We start from the raw sequence: 15,994 nt of genomic DNA on the forward strand, positions 1-15,994 counted from the left end.
TCCAGTGTTTAGTCCCACCCTGCCCCTCCCCTGCCTCCATCCGAATAGCGGCCATCTCGGTCCTGGGCTGAGGTGTGAGGCAGTGAGACAGCAGCCATGCCTAGTGTGATGTCATGCTGCATGCCGGGGAGACCCTCAGATTCTCCAGAGCACAGCAAGAGTGGTCGGTGGCTCCAGCCAGGCTTGGTGTCTCTTGTAATCCCAGTACTTGGAAGGTGGAGGCAGGAGGATCAGGGATCAAGAGCTGAATGCTAAGCTGCAGAGTGAGTTCAGAGCCACCCTGGGCTGCATGAGACCCAGTCTTAAAACACACACACAGCCAGGAGGTGGTGCACACCTTTAATCCCAGCCCTCGGGAGGCAGAGCCAGGACAATCTGAGTTCTTGGCCAGTCTGGTGTACAGAGTGAGTTCCAGGACATCCAGGGCTTCATAGTGAGATCCTCTATGGGGGTGAGGGGGGTTGCATTCTTGCTGTGTGGTTGGGAAACAGCTCTGGGCGAGACCACCCCACAGAAGGGACTTGCCCATTGAGACTGTGAACCCACATTTGCGTCACAAAGGCAGAGTTGGCTGTGATTTCATAACATGCAGCAATCACATGTCACAATTCACAGTATATCTTGCCTAATGCTTATGTGGCCTTTTCTCGCATGTCAAGGAAATACTCAAACTTCGGATTTACGTAACTGGTGGTCTAGACTCTCTGAAAGAGCCTGTTTCTAAATCATACTCAGCGAGTTGAGGACCCTCGTCCAAGACTTTCATCGTAAGTGTAAGATAGAGGACCCTGTCAAGTCTCTTCATGGCCGTCACGAGGCCCTTTAGGCTGGACTCTTTGTAAGGTAGAGGGGTTCTGGGGTATGAGAGTCTGGTAATGAAGTGCCAGCTCTGTGCAGGCCATTCTCGCTGGAAGGTGGAGACAGGAGGATCCCAAGATCAAGGGTATGGATAGCACCATGGGGAGCACATTTGAGAGGATCACATAAGACAACAGGAAGCCTGAGAGGGGGAGGGTCTGGTTCACTCGTTCACCTCTCATGAGAACTAACTGAGGCTCCCCTGAGAACTGCCTCAGGCTCCTCTGAGGGAAGCACCCCAGTGACCCAATGACCTCTCATGAGGCCTCATTTCTCCTTTTTTAAATTTTATATTTTATTGTATTTACTTATGGAGGTGGGTACACATGCCATGGTGTATATGTGGAGGTCAGAGGTCAACATTTCGGAATTGATTTTTCTCCTACCATGTGTTCCAGGGATCAAACTCAGGTCATCATGCTTAGTGCACATGAGTCACCTGCTGAGCCACCTCAAAGGCCCGAGGCACACCGAGAAGCCTAGCACCCCAAACACAAACCCATGGAGACACACTAATCATATCCAACTGCAGCACATGCCCATGGACGAAAGTCGGAAATCTCCCCCAGCCAGTCTTCACCCTGTTCTCTTTGGTGGCACCTTGGAAGGTACAGTGACGAGGCTGCAGGGAGTCATTCCAGCAAATGAGACGTCTGAGCTGTAGGGAGGCAGTCCAGAGGGCCTCAGCCAGGTGGACACGCGTGGAGAGGCTTGTGGGACCGTGTGAGCTGCCCAGCTAGCGGGTTCTGTGTGCCAGTGGGTTCTGTGTGCCCAGCCAGCGGGTTCTGTGTGCCAGTGGGTTCTGTGTGCCCAGCTAGCGGGTTCTGTGTGCCAATGGGTTCTGTGTGCCCAGCTAGCGGGTTCTGTGTGCCAGTGGGTTCTGTGTGCCCAGCTAGCGGGTTCTGTGTGCCAGTGGGTTCTGTGTGCCCAGCTAGCGGGTTCTGTGTGCCCAGCTAGCGGGTTCTGTGTGCCAGTGGGTTCTGTGTGCCCAGCTAGAGGGTTCTGTGTGCCAGTGGGTTCTGTGTGCCCAGCTAGTGGGTTCTGTGTGCCAGTGGGTTCTGTGTGCCAGTGGGTTCTGTGTGCCCAGCTAGCGGGTTCTGTGTGCCACAGCTGTGGATCCAGCATTCTCCACCTCATTTCGTGCTTATTCCTGAATTTCTCGCTGCGGATAAGGCTGGTCGCCCCTTCCAGAAGGTATGGGGAATAAAGAGGGCTGAGCATGGATTTCTCTGGACTGCGTGTGTCTTTTTCCCTTCTCTGTCCCCTTGGGCATCTGACTCAGTATAGCCGGCCTGAGCTCTGAGGCCTCCTAGTAATGAGTAAACATGCGGCTGATCTCTGGGACTCTAAAATGACATGTTCTTGGAGGAAACTGCATGGACGCCTGAAGGATAACAAGACCTGGCTAACATGGCAGCAGGAACAGAAGAACACACAGGGAAGGGCCCCCGAGATGCTCACAGAGCACACACAGGGAGGGGTCCCCCAGTCCTAGACCTTGGGCTAGTCACACAGTGGGAGTCTGAGATCCAAGTGCTGGCAGACGGTACTGGAGAGGGTTCCTCCCGGAGCCGTGAATGGTGGAAGAGGCAGAGGGCAGAAGGCCCAACATCTTGTCCTCACAGTGTGGGGGAGATGGAAGAGCTGAAGGCACCAAGGTGCTCTCCTCACCCTCTTTCCTAAGCTCTCTTAGTGTCCCCCGGTGAGGACAGAGTCTGTGGCCTCATCACCTCCCCCAGAGCCCTACCTCCTCATGTCACTACCTCGAGGTTTGAATGTCGTCACATGAATGTTGGAGGGACAGAGACACTCAAATTGACACCCACTGGGGTTTGGACAGGGTGTCTGAGTTCTCAGTGGTACCAAGAGACCCAAAATGCTGTCAGTTCTTGCCACCACCTTCAGGGCGTCCGTAGACTAGTGTGAGGCAGGAAGGAGTCTGAGCCGAGTAAAGGACAGGCCATCCCAGCCAGCCACGTTCCTCCTTCGTGTCCTGTGGGTCCTTAAGGCAGCAGCGAGTTTCACAAGCTTACAGCAAGCATGCCTTACCTCTATGCACAGGAGTCCTGACGCCACAGCAAGGTGACATCAGCGGACGCCGCAGCAAGGTGACATCAGCAGACGCCACGGCAAGGTGTAAGCGTGGGAAACGTTGGTGCAGGCAGCATAGGCAGGTCATGACGAAGACCAGAACGCCCATGAGGAATGTGTGAGTTCAGCAGGAATTAAGACACCTGGCAGAGAACCAAAGGCCAGCCAAACCCAGAGCCTCCGCGATGCAGTCAGCCCAGGCTCTGCTCTGCCTGTTTTTACCTCATCTGCTAGTATAAAGCATGCCTGGGGACACCCAGAGACAGCCACCTCCTCTCTTCAATTCAAGAAGATGCTATAGGCACCCAAAGCAGCCATGGGTTGGTCATAGAATGTTCCAGGAATGGTCACAATGATTACCAAAGTCCTGGCCCAGCCAAGTGGCTCCTAGTGAGATACTACTATTGCCAGCTCTGGCTAGACCAGGCCTCTGCTGAGGACGGGGACTGTGACGAAGACTTGGGCGAAGCCCACCATTGTGATGGCCATTCTGGACCTGAGGCTGTGGAGCCCCCACTAGCCGCCTGTTCTCCTTGGCTCTGAGATGCCAGAAGGTAACTTGCACTGAGCTGCGGTCTTGCCCGTGTCTGCCGGGCTGATGTTTGGAGCCCTCTCCCTGGCCTGGTCCCACAGACTACAGCTGCCATACCATCACCTTGGAGGTCCCAGGACTGGCAGAGCTCAGTCATCAGGCTCCTCTGCTGTCTGCCCTCCTCTACCTAGCTGTCAGTCTCCCACTTGCTGACTGGAAGGGCCTTGCTGCTTGTGTGGCATTCACTAATGGGGATGGCCAGCCGGCCACCAGGAATGTAACCCTTTCCTGAGCTGGACATCTGAGCCACCCGAAGCTCCTTTAAGCAATGCTGAATCTGGGGTCCTACTGCAGACAGCGTGACATAATAGGTTTGCTATGAGTGTTAAGGATTGGGGGTTCCAGAAGCTCCCCTGGGGCTGGGATGTAGCTCCATAGACAGAGAGCTTCCTAGCCTTCGGTTTGGTCCTCAGTACTCAGGGGGTAAAGACAGGAGGATGTAAAATTCAAGATCACCCTCAGCTACACAGTGAATTCAAAGCCAGCCTGGGTTATGTGAAAAATCTGTCTCAAAAACAAACAAGTAAAACCCAAAACAAAACCAAGGATTGACTCTAAGGAGTCTCAGGTCTAGCCAGGCATGCTGGAGCCCACCTCTGCCCCAGACATCTTGGTACCTGCCTGGAGAAAGCAACCTTCCAAATGGTCCTCAGCCAAGCCCATGGAGTAAGGAGAAGAGCCCATCCATCCTGGTCCTCCATCTCCCTCCACAGAGACAGAGGCCAAGCAAGAACACAGCAGTGTGAAGAGGATGCCACCCTCCCTGGAAGGGCAGGGCTGTTTTTATTGTTTGTCTGTTTTAGCAGACATGGTATCATCTCCCCGTCTTAGCTTCTGTTCCCCACGCTGACAGCCACTGCTGGGCAACTAGATCATCACAAGTCTCTCCGGGAACCGAAAAGGGACTGAGAGAAAGAAAAAGCAGGGGTCTGCTGGAGGAAAAGAACGGAGGACAGCCGCTAACAGAAGGGACCGGCTAGCACCGAGAGGCTCAGCCGCCAGAGCGCTGGATGTTAGAGTCAACCCTGTGGAGACTGCAGCAACAAGTGTTAAACCAAGTTGCCCGGGGACACCACTGCCCAGCAGTCCTTGCGTGAAGAACTGCACCCTAGGAAAGCCTGGCTACGACCATGTTCCTGGGGCAAGCAGCTAAGTGTCAGCTGGTCTACAACTGACCAAAGGCCGTCAGGTCGACCACGCCTACTTGTTTCCGTCCTTTCCGTCCACTCCATTTTCTGTCCCCAAACATCTTCCTGTCCCGAGCAGGTCGGAGCTCTCTGAGCCCGTCTACTATGATAGATTTGTACGTGAACGCCGAGTAAGACCTGCAGCTCAGCTGTCATTCTGTCGTTCTGCAGCAGGTCCCAGGCCCCAAACGGCGGTCAGCGTCTCCCCGTGTCCAAGGACGCTGGACCCAGGAAGCAGTACCCCTCCCCATGTCAGTGCTGGGGCACGGCAGACATGAGTGGCGGGTGCCTCGGTGAGTAGAGTGAGGGAGCAACAATTCATCGACTGCCTCTGGGGAGAGAGGCCACAGAAGGCAGCCACAAGACTGTCCTCTGGGCCACGGTGGGCTGGGAGGGCTTCTTGATCTAGGAACAAGAGGGGCAACGAGCGGCCATGTCTCTGTAGGAACCCAACACTGGGAGACCAGTAGAGAATGATGTGACAGTGAGCCGATGCCACCAGAGACCTCTCCATCCCTTCACCGTGTCCCTGACAACCTGCAGGTGTGGCCACTCAGGCCTGGGAAGGGACGGACGACCACAGGAGTGGCTAGTACTTGACTAGGAGCTGATATTTATCCGAGAGCAACAGAGTTAAACCAGTTGGTTATCAGTGGGGGGTGGGGGATGCCTGACAGACCTGTTTACAGGTTAAGTTAAATTTGGTTTTCTTGTTGCTAGGCAGGAGAAAGGCTCTGTCAATGAGACTGGGGAAGCATAAAAATAGAACTTCACGTTTGCACGCAGCTGACTGGCGAAGGTGGATTCACACCCACCTCAAGCCAGAGAGATGCCGCACAGGAGCCATGCCTGTGCTGGAGCGGAACCCTCACCGCTGCACCCGGTGAAGGCAGGGCTGCAGTTAAGGGAGCAGCAGCCGCGGAGCAGCTCGCCGGAGCCCAGGGAAAGCACACACGGAAACAAACACAGACTCCAGCTGTCTGAAGATCAAGGGGGCTGAAGAGGTGGTTCAGAAGTTAAGAGCACATTCTGCCTCTTACAGAGGACCCAAGTTTGGTTTCCAGAACCCTGGTTGGGCAGCTCACAACTGCCTGTAACCCCAGTTCTGGGAAATCTGATGCCCTCTTCTGGCCTCTGTAGGCACTGCACCTACATGACACACATTCACACGCACATACACAGCTAAAAATAAATAAACCTTAAAAGAAAATAAAAGATTAGCAAGCTGGTATAGTGGCACATGTATGTAAGCCCAGCACTCAGGTGGTAGAGGCAGGGTGATCCTGACTTTGAGGCCAGTGTGGGTGCAGGACCCTGTCTCAAAAAAGCACAAGAAAACAAAACAAGACTCAACAAAATAAATAGCTAAAAGATAGATGAAGATAAGAGCAAAAAAATACTAATTATGATTGAGAATGTAGATATAATTCAAATAGGCAGATTAGAAATCCAGATCTGTGTGGACTCGTCCATGCAATAACTACACAGTCTACAATATCTTCAAATGGGTTCTCCTGACCACATGCTCTGGAGCCCTCCAGTGCTCTGGAAAAGCAGAGTTCCACCTCCCCTTGGGCTCTGCACCCTTCACAGATCTCCCCGGATCCCTGTGCACCCCCCAGATCCCTGTGCACCCCAACATTGATGACTGCCAGACCGCAGGGCACAGACAAGGACCCTGGGCCCAAGGGAGGCAGGGAGTGTGAACCAAGCAGCCATCCTAGGAAAAGTGAGACACCATGAAGGGTCCTCCCCCACCCCCACTGCTGAGTTCTACTGTGTCCCCTCCTCCCCACACTCACAGGCTGAAGTGGCAGCAGGCGACCTGTCGGTCATATCTGGAAGTAGCGTCAGCGCTGTGGTGGTGAAGATGAGATCATGATGGAGTCGGTGGGCCCACATCCAGCATGACTGGTGTCTCTACACAAAGGGAGAATCTGGGCATACACAGGAGAACGTCACAAGGATAGGCAGGCAGAGCTCAGGCGATAGAACACCAACCACTTCAGAAGTCAGGAGAGGCCTGCTGTGGCCCCAGAGGAGCCACCCAGCAGAGGCCTCACTCTGACTTAGGGCCTCCAGAATTCTAGGTCACAGGTTTTAACAAACCTCCTGAGTGCAGGCAATGTCCATGTCCCTAGGCTGGCACACAGGACCTGAGCAGGGCACATTTACATGTGGTGAATCTAGTGCATGGCTGTGGCAAAGCCCGAGCAAGAGCAGGAAGGAAAGCGCCTGGAGCCCTGAGACTCAAGACTCCCCACGGCCATGGGCAGAAGGCATGTGCTTCAACACTGAAGCTGTGGCCCATGGACAATGATAGCCAGCCATGCATGGGATTTGTCATCTGAGTAAATTAGGACAGGGAAAACACACGATCACGTCAGTACTCGGAAGTATTTGGAAAAAACCTGAACCTTCTCAAGTAAAAAAAATAAATAAATAATTTATTAGCAAAGAGTAGAATCAATGAAACATAACATCATAAAATGTATGTATTGAGACCTTGCGGCCAAGGCACTGCTAAGGCTTTTCTGAGCTGTGCAGCTAAGACAGGGACAGATATCACAGTTGGCAGAGGAAGTAATCAACCAGGAAGTCCATTCAGAGTGACAAAAAGGTAAAAGAAATCCCATGAGTACAGTTGTCCCTTAGAAGCCACAGGGCACTGGTTCCAGGAAGTCCTCCAAAGTCTGAAGCAGCTCAGGCCCCTTCTTTATAAGGACGTGGTCCCTGCATGTCACCCGTGGATGTCCTGGCGACTCTGAATCACTCCCAGAACACTGTAACGCCTGCAGGGAGTGACATCAGTGCCCACAAACAGGCTCTGTGCACGTGCAATAACATCCACCTGCGGCTGGCTGAATGTGAGCCCATGAAGGGCCAGGGCAAGCTCACTACGTTCAGAGCTCCAAGTGCTGAGGGCAGGGCCCCTCATGGTCCTTGCAATTTATATAGGAAACAAGGTGGTGGAATAATCCCACAGGCAGAACATGGTCCCAAGAGAAGGAACCCCTAAGGGGCCCCTGAGGTCAGAGAGAGGGGAACAAGCTGAAGATGTCCAGTACAGTGAGGAGTCGTGGAAGTTCCCTGCTGAGACTATTGGCAGGGAAGGAAACATGGTTTTTAGATGTGTGGAAAAGGGGAGACCACAGTCCTGGAGGCTACGGTGAGCAGCACCTGAGGGGACAGGGAAGAGCCAGGCTGGGATGGACACAGGTCCTGGGAAAGGTAGGGGGTGGGGGGCTGTGGGCCTACAATGGCCTTGAGTCTAGAACTTGGAAGTGCTAAAGACTGCAGGTTTCCACACAGGCTCTGGCCTGGCTCCTGCTTGGTGGCAGCCTGCGACAGTGAGTCTCCTCTCTACTGTGTATCTCAGATGACTCTTTGCTAACATCAAATCCATCAATAAACCACCACCAATGCTAAAAAACAATCAGATGAACCTTGAGGAAGCCTGCTGAATGCAGTAAGCCAGACCCAAAGACTAAATATTATCTGTTGACATTTATGAGGTCCCTGGGGTGGTCAGTTCACAGGGACCTTATAGGTCAAGTTCACCAGATGTTGGAGGGGAACGAGGAGCCTGTGTTTCATGGGCACAGAGTTGACTTTGGGATAGCAGGGATGGGTTCACCAACAATGTGAGTGTGCTGAGCACACTGTGGATCTGGGAATTGTTTGAGATGGTGAGTATGCATTATCATGTATTAGCAACCATTTCACCAGCCTGGAGAGTGAGATAAGGTCTACTCATCTACCTTTTTAAGTCTTGATATTTGTTTTTGCTTGACTACATATTAGGATGAATTCCACACAGTACACAAGATTACCAGATTTGATTTGTAGACCAGTAGGGACTGGTTGGCAACACCCTACACTCATGCTTTGCCCCCACAGAGCGCCCGGTCACGGGAAAGTTCAACGGTGATTATGCACAGACCTAAGAGATGTGGGTGAGACAGGTGGAAACACATCAATGTGCCTTGGGCTGCAATCTATTGAGAACACCGTGAATGGCCTTTTGCTCCAGGTCATGCTGGGTCCATTAGTGCTGTCTAAAGGGGATGAACAGATAGGCACATGTAGGCTGACAGCTAATAAAGCTAGAGTCAGAGATGGATAGAGTGGGGCTTTGTGAACAACATGTGAACAGAACAAAATCACCTCTCTAGTCGGGCCAGAGGACATGCACAGTGTGGGTCCTCCATTGGCTCAGAGAACAACCTGTCTCCTAACCAGCAACTGCCAGAGCTCTATAAAAACCGCAGAGGAGGAAGTTCAACAACTTTTCCTCTCTCAGGAACCACTCCTACTCTTGGGCAGTTTCTCTCACTTTGCCTTAATTTCTCCCTGTGCCTCAATTTTCACAGTTTTATGTAATTCTCCTTAATAAAGCTTGCTGCTTCTTGTCTGACCTTGACTTGCATCTCTAATTGTCTCTAGTGTGAGGCAACAAGCTTGAAGCCACTGTCCCAGGTCGATCTTTGGTAACTGTGTTCATCACTTCAGGTCCTCGAAAGCATAATTTGGCCAAGAAGATTCCCTTTGCATCCAAATGCCGAACCTGAATCACCCGATGGCCCAGAGAAAAGGCCCTTGTCTGTCTGTAGGAATGGACGTCTCTCTCCCTTCTGGTACACAGCAAGGTTTTGGAAAGACCATCTTGGGCTCAGCTCCGCTAACTTGTGGGTTTGACAACAGACATGTGGTTCATATATGACACACCTCACTTCTTTAGCCCCAGATTTTATACAAGACTCACTATGTATCTATATATGTAGGAAGTGCTCTAAGTCTTAAACTGTGGAGCCCCTGCTGGACACGGACAACAGTTGGTGACTCTCCAGGCCTCCATCAAACAGGGAAATGGAGGTGCTGCTGCTGGGGTGTCCAAGTCGGCTCTGGAATGCTTCCCACCAATGCTCTCTTGATGGGCTTCTAAAAGTTCAACTAAGAAGAAGGCTGCCACTGAGTCCCAGCAGTCAGGGCAGAGACATTGACACATCCTAGAGATGAATCTCAGGGAATGGCCGTAACCAATGGATGTAGGGCTGGGCATGGCTTAGCAGCAAGAGACTTGCCTAGCATCCTCAGCTGCACAGAATGGACAGTTCCAAACCAGTGGTCACACAGATGACCCTAGTTAAGTCAGTGGGGCACAAAACAAAGCACAGAGACAAGAATGGAACAAGAGATGAGGGAGGGGAAGGGCAATGGGTAGGAGAGCCAGGGGAGAGGGAGGGATGAGGGCTAAAACCAAGTGTTATGTATGTGTGTGAAACTGTCAAAGAACAACTGTAATCAGTAAAAATTCGATAAACATCCGAAAGAAATCTCTCTCTCTCTCTCTCTCTCTCTCTCTCTCTCTCTTACACACACACACACACAGAGAGAGATAAATATATATGTGTGTGTGTGTGTATATCTATATCTATATATATCTATATATATATCTATATATATCTATATATATATCTATATATATATATATATATATATATATATATATATATAGAGAGAGAGAGAGAGAGAGAGAGAGAGGTATCTTGAAAATAATGAAAGACATGAAGTACATATTTATAGTCCCAACATTTGGAAGCTTGAGTTCAAGGCCATCTTGGGCTACAAAGCAAGACTCCAACATGAGGGGGTTAAAAAAAAGGCCACAGCACCCCAGAGGGACCTTTCAAAGGAAAGGACACCTCTCACTAACTTGAGATGCAAGGAAGGAAAACAAAATCTCCTGGAGCGGGAAGCCGCATGAGTCATTAGTTTAGAATAATTTGTTGTTAAAGTAAGGGATGTAACCACAAATGATCCCACTTACGTCTGTATAATTTAGCCAGCAAAACAAAACACTGACCTCAGCGGGCGTCTCTCAGCTCAGCACAGAACTATAGCGAAAGCTTTCCCAGTGGAGTTCATGCTTCCTAACACAGGCTGCCAGGTGACCTGGCACACGCACCTTCACCTAGGAGGTCTCAGGCTCCTCATTCCTTAGGGGAGCAGGGAGCACCAAGCTAGCTGTCTTAGAGTTTCATCCAGTTCTAAACCCCTTGGGTTTCCTAAAAACACATTAGGTTTTCTCGGTCAATTCTTGTAACACAAGGCAAGTTATTTCAACAGACCCATGTATTCCCTGCATAGGTTCGTTATTCAGTATTTCTTGTGTAATGAGTTCTGTTTTGACTGGGTCTCAGCATCCATTGCTCAGTCTCTCACATGGAATGAGTTCTAACTTTCCCCGAGGAAGCAGCAGACAGCATCGTTGTCCTCTTCTGTTTTTTTGTTCTGTTTTGTTTCTTGTACTGGCTTCCAGGAAGCTGGCGGGGGCCTGTCTTGTCTGGGACCAGGCTCTCTTGCACACACTTCAGTATTGCTTGAACTTAATGCCCACATTAGGTGGTAGTAGCAGGATTAAATATGTGTGTCTCCCTGGGGTGCTGTGGCCGTCCTCTTCACAGCAGAAACCAGGCTCCAGTACCCGCGGAAAAGGCTACACAAGCGCCGTGCTTGCTGTGTTGGCTGTCTATGGTCTTTCTAATTCTACCTTGAAGAACCTTTGCCGACTCCAAGGTCATAAGTAGATTCTTGTGTGTTTTCATCTAGAAACTTCTTGGCTTTATGTGCGAGATCAAGTCACACTCCATCTTGAATTATTTTGGAGTATGTAGCTTACTCATGCAGTTGGTTTCCATGCGGAAAAGGCTTTGCTGTCCCCACTGGATTGCCTTAGGGACTTTACTGGGTACTGAGTGACAACAGATTTCATCGTTAGATTGCCATGGGATCTGCTTTTGTTTGCTGTTTTCCTTGTCTTCCAGTTGTGTGGTCCCAGCTCTGTACATGCCCCCTTGTTTCCAATGTGTTGGGCAGTGTGGGCAACATGGAAGTGCTCTGGGCTAGGCTGTCTTCCTGTGAAGAGCTAACACCCTCTTCTGGTCTCCACAGGTACATGTGATACACATATATTCAGGCAAAACACCCGTACACATAAAATAAAATGAATTTAAAGAAATTCCTTCTTCATTCGGAAGAGACTTCCTCACTGGACTTTAGCTGTGTTGGCCAGGCCAACAGACATCAGTTGTCACTGTTGTGACAATTATGCTTCACACCCTGTCTAATAGAGGAAACGGATACAACATCCTCTTCCTCGTACCAATCTGTGAGCACCCAGAGTTCACTGAGTCACTGGCTCCACCACGGAGCCAATGGCAGCGACCCACATGCTCAGTGTCTGAGTTGTGGCTCCTGACTGCTCTGACCGGCAGTGTGCTGGAATTGGGGTAATCTTGGATTCTTTGCCTACCTCGCTGTCTCTCAGCAGCTCCTCAGAGGTTACTGGAAGGACTTGACATCAGATTATCTTCTGACCACGTGGGAGATGCGTGGTTCCTGCATTTCCCACAGTCCATTCATGTAAATCAGGTCCTCACCAGCACAGGCAAGTGTCTCAGCTCCTAAATGCCCCATTCAACATTCCCCATGTCACTGTAATATGAACAACTCAAGCTGGCCATGGGAGCTCCAGCTGTAATTTCAGCACTTAAAGGGCTGGAACAGGAGGATGACTGTGTATGTGAAGCCAACCTGGGCTACACAGGGAGTCCCAGGCAATGGTTCCTGGGCAATGGATGAGAGCCTGCCACAAACCAAAACCAACAAATAAAAACAAATGAATGATTTGGGAACCTCTGCAGAGCCCTGGCCCCGAAAGCTTACTTAGAGTCCAAGAACTGGCCCGAGGAGGACACTGACTGAAGAATACTCTGTGTGTTACCCTGCAGTCTGACAGAGTCCACGAGAGCATGAATGTCTGTGACCTAGCTGCAGTCTGCCAGGGTGAGGTGGGGGTGGGGTGGGGTGGGGGGTGGGGGCTGGATTTGCAGATCTACATCAAGGGCTTGGCATGTCAACAGTCATGTCATGCCCAGCTTTGCCATTAGAAGTACCAGGGACCTGGCTAGTCATGCTGGTCCTGCTCACTCTGGGCTGCCCTGGCCCTTGGTGAAATCAACCCACTCATGGAAGCTGGCCTTCTCCTGGGCCAGGCCCCTCCTCTACATGCATGTAGGGCATAATGCTCTGGAGCTGTCTCACTAGGGGGTGGTATGACAATGGCTGTACCCTCCTACAACCTTGGTCCTTAGTCTTTCCTGACATCACTTCCCTCAGATGCCCTCCCAAGGGGCATCCAGCCAGCACCCCACATCATCCTTCTCCCTCTTGTCCTTTACACCCAAGGCTGTCTGCTTACAGTGTTGGGACAGCATCTGTCACCATCATTGCCTCCGTCGCTAACCTACTGCCCCTGACCTGCTAGGGCTTAGGTACGCACCACGGCCTCAGGTGCTTTAGCAATGGGCTTCCTCAGAGATGATCCTCTTCTGGATCCTTAAAGTGAGATTCTTATTTAGCAAAAGGCTCATGAGACAGGATCCGAGGCTGGGTGTGGTGGCACAGGCTTGTCATCCCCGCACTTGGGAATCAGAGGCAGGGGACGGCTCTGCTCAAGTCTGAGGTCAGCCTGGTTTGTACAGGGAGTTCCAGGCTGTGAGGACTACACAGTGAGCTCTCAGAAGAACATATACAAAGCTAAAACCAGGACCAAACAAAAAGCAAAACAAGCCAAGCATTGGTATGAGCAGACACACTCAGACATGCACATGTCAGGGATGCAGAGGCCTACAGAGTAAACAATGACGTATCCATGATTGGCTGTTAGCCTGGCTTCTGCTAAGTTCCCATACACACACCAGAGAGGTTTGTGTCACATTCTGATGTGATGAAGCAATCTGGGATGGAGATGGGGTGGGGGGTGGGATGCGGGGCAGGGGGGGGCACGGTGCTACCTGTTTCCCTATCACTCCCACCCCTGCTCCAGCCTGAGACTGCTCTTGGCTGCTAAGCAAGATGCTGAGATGACCAACTTCATTTCCCAAGGACTGGTACACCTTCTTCACCAAGACAGCCTCTAACCAGAAGGACCAGATCCGTGGATGGGACAGACAAATGACCCGAGCCTGGCCCTCCCCTGGGCATTTTCTAACTCTGGCTAGTTTCAGAAAAAGCTGGGCCCCAGTGAGTAAACTTTTTGTGTTCACCTTCTACCAGGCCCAGAGAACCTCCAACAATGTGTGTGATTGTCATGCTCAGGGTCACACTCACAGTGGAGGGAGGCTCAAAGCTGGCAAACAAGTCATGCAGGGATACACAGCCCAAGGTCAGGCCAGCTGAAAGACTGGAGCCTAGGAAGGACTCCAGAGACGGGGCACAACCCTACCCAACAGTGATGAGGTCACCTGTGACCAGCACAGCACAAGGGGTAGCAAGATAGCAAGAGAGCCATCCACGCCACCTACCTTTCCAAAGCGCTGCTTCTGTTTAAGCCACTCTGTGTCACAGCCTATGAGTAACACTTAAAAAAAAAAAAAAAGGTTTGGTATTTTCTCACTGTCCACAATCTACTCCTCCGCCGCTCTCTAGCAGGCGCCGGTGGTCAATTCAATGCTCAGGAAGAGATGAGTCAGGAGCACCGAGCACGCTTGCCCAAGCCCGCTGCCCTGCCCCTGGCCCCAGCACAGCTGCTCTGCGGCCCTGTCCTCTGTTCCTGCTCCAGCAGGCTCAGGCAGGCCAGCAGTAAGCAATCTTTGGAGTGATGGACATAGCACTTGGCTTCCTAGTCTGGTAGACCCCAGGCAGTGTTTGTTAAATGGAGACGTTCAGTGAGGAACGAGACACTCTAATGCAACTACTGCAAGGAGACAAGAGCTCGGGATCGGGCATGTTTAACCAAGCAGGAAGCAGAAGATGCTGAGACTCAGCTCTCACGAGCTCGGAGTCACACAGAATGAAGTGGTAGAACCAGCCCACCTGATAGAGCTCAGAAAGGAAGTAAAGGGACAGAGCCCAAAGCTGAGGAGCCCACAGAGATGGGGGCTCTGTGCATAGTACTGACTTCATGCTTATGAACAAGATGCAGCCATGTAAACAGCAAGAGCCACATGCACATCAGCAGATTCGTTTTGATCAAATATGTACAAAAAAATTAAACCAGGAGGAGATAAGCAAATGTCATCAAATGTCAAGGAGTGAGATACAGAAACCTGGATTAAGGGAGACAAGAACAGTGTATCTGTTGGGGCTGCTCTTGTCTATCAGGACAGGTGTTCTGGTACCAAGTTCCCAGCACCTTTGATCTTTACATTGTCTGCCTTAATGGAAGTCAGGGCAGTGGTCTGTTTGCTGAGCACGGAGCTTAGCCCTCTCCAGATGTGACCCTGAACTTCCATTAAGGCAGACAATGGGATAACGATCATTTGGCTCATGGCTTCAGAGGTTTCAGTCCATGGTCCTGGGATCTAGTGATCCTGGGATCTGATGAAGTAGAGCATCATGAAAGCAGAACCCTGTGGCGGAGGCTACTTACTTCATGGTACACAGGAGGCAGAGAGAGAGGACAAGATACAGTCTCCAAAAATATGCCCTCAGTGACCTACTCCCTTGAAGCTAGTTTACAAGGCAAAACCAAAAAAACAATTGGAATAATATTTTCAAAAAACCCTGTCAACAACTTTCAGTCATTTCGTTGTATCTTGATAAATCTTTTTGTAAACAAAATAATAAAAATCTTTTTGTAATACAAAATAATGTAAAAGGAGAAAAACTATATGAATTATTTACACCTCTGATAAATAAACCGATGCTGATCCAGGTGCTGGGCTGCCCAGGACACTCCTGTGAGGACCGGTGTGAGGGAAGGGCTGTGGCCCTGCTGCCCCGGCCCCAGGCTTGGGATGCAGTTCAGTTCCTGGAGTGCTCATCTCACACGAAGAACGCTTTGGGGCGATCCCCAGCATTGCACAAACCAGACACTGTACAGACCCATGACCCCAGCACTGGAGAGAGGCAGGCACAAGAAGAGCGGAAATTCAGGGTCTTCTTCAGCTGCACAGTGAACTCAAGGCCAGCCTGAGCTACATGCTGCCTCAAAAGGAAAGAAAGGAGCCCAGAGAGACGCCAGCTTCTGCCACATGGGTCATGTACCTGTGGCCTGTCTCCTGGTGCCGCTCAACCGCCCGACAAGGCTGCACGTGGCTGATGTGGACACTTCTGCTCTGCCTTCAAGTTGAGTTTCTTTCCCAAAAAGAGGGGGGGGGGCAAATGTTAAGCCCACTCCCCCCTTGTTATGACGTCCCCTGCAGAAACACAGCCCCTACCCAACTTCTGCTTTCTTATCACAACCACACTCAGGATGGAG

Source organism: Peromyscus maniculatus, chromosome 8 (genome assembly GCF_049852395.1).
Source record: "Peromyscus maniculatus bairdii isolate BWxNUB_F1_BW_parent chromosome 8, HU_Pman_BW_mat_3.1, whole genome shotgun sequence".
In the NCBI taxonomy this organism is placed as follows: domain Eukaryota; kingdom Metazoa; phylum Chordata; class Mammalia; order Rodentia; family Cricetidae; genus Peromyscus; species Peromyscus maniculatus.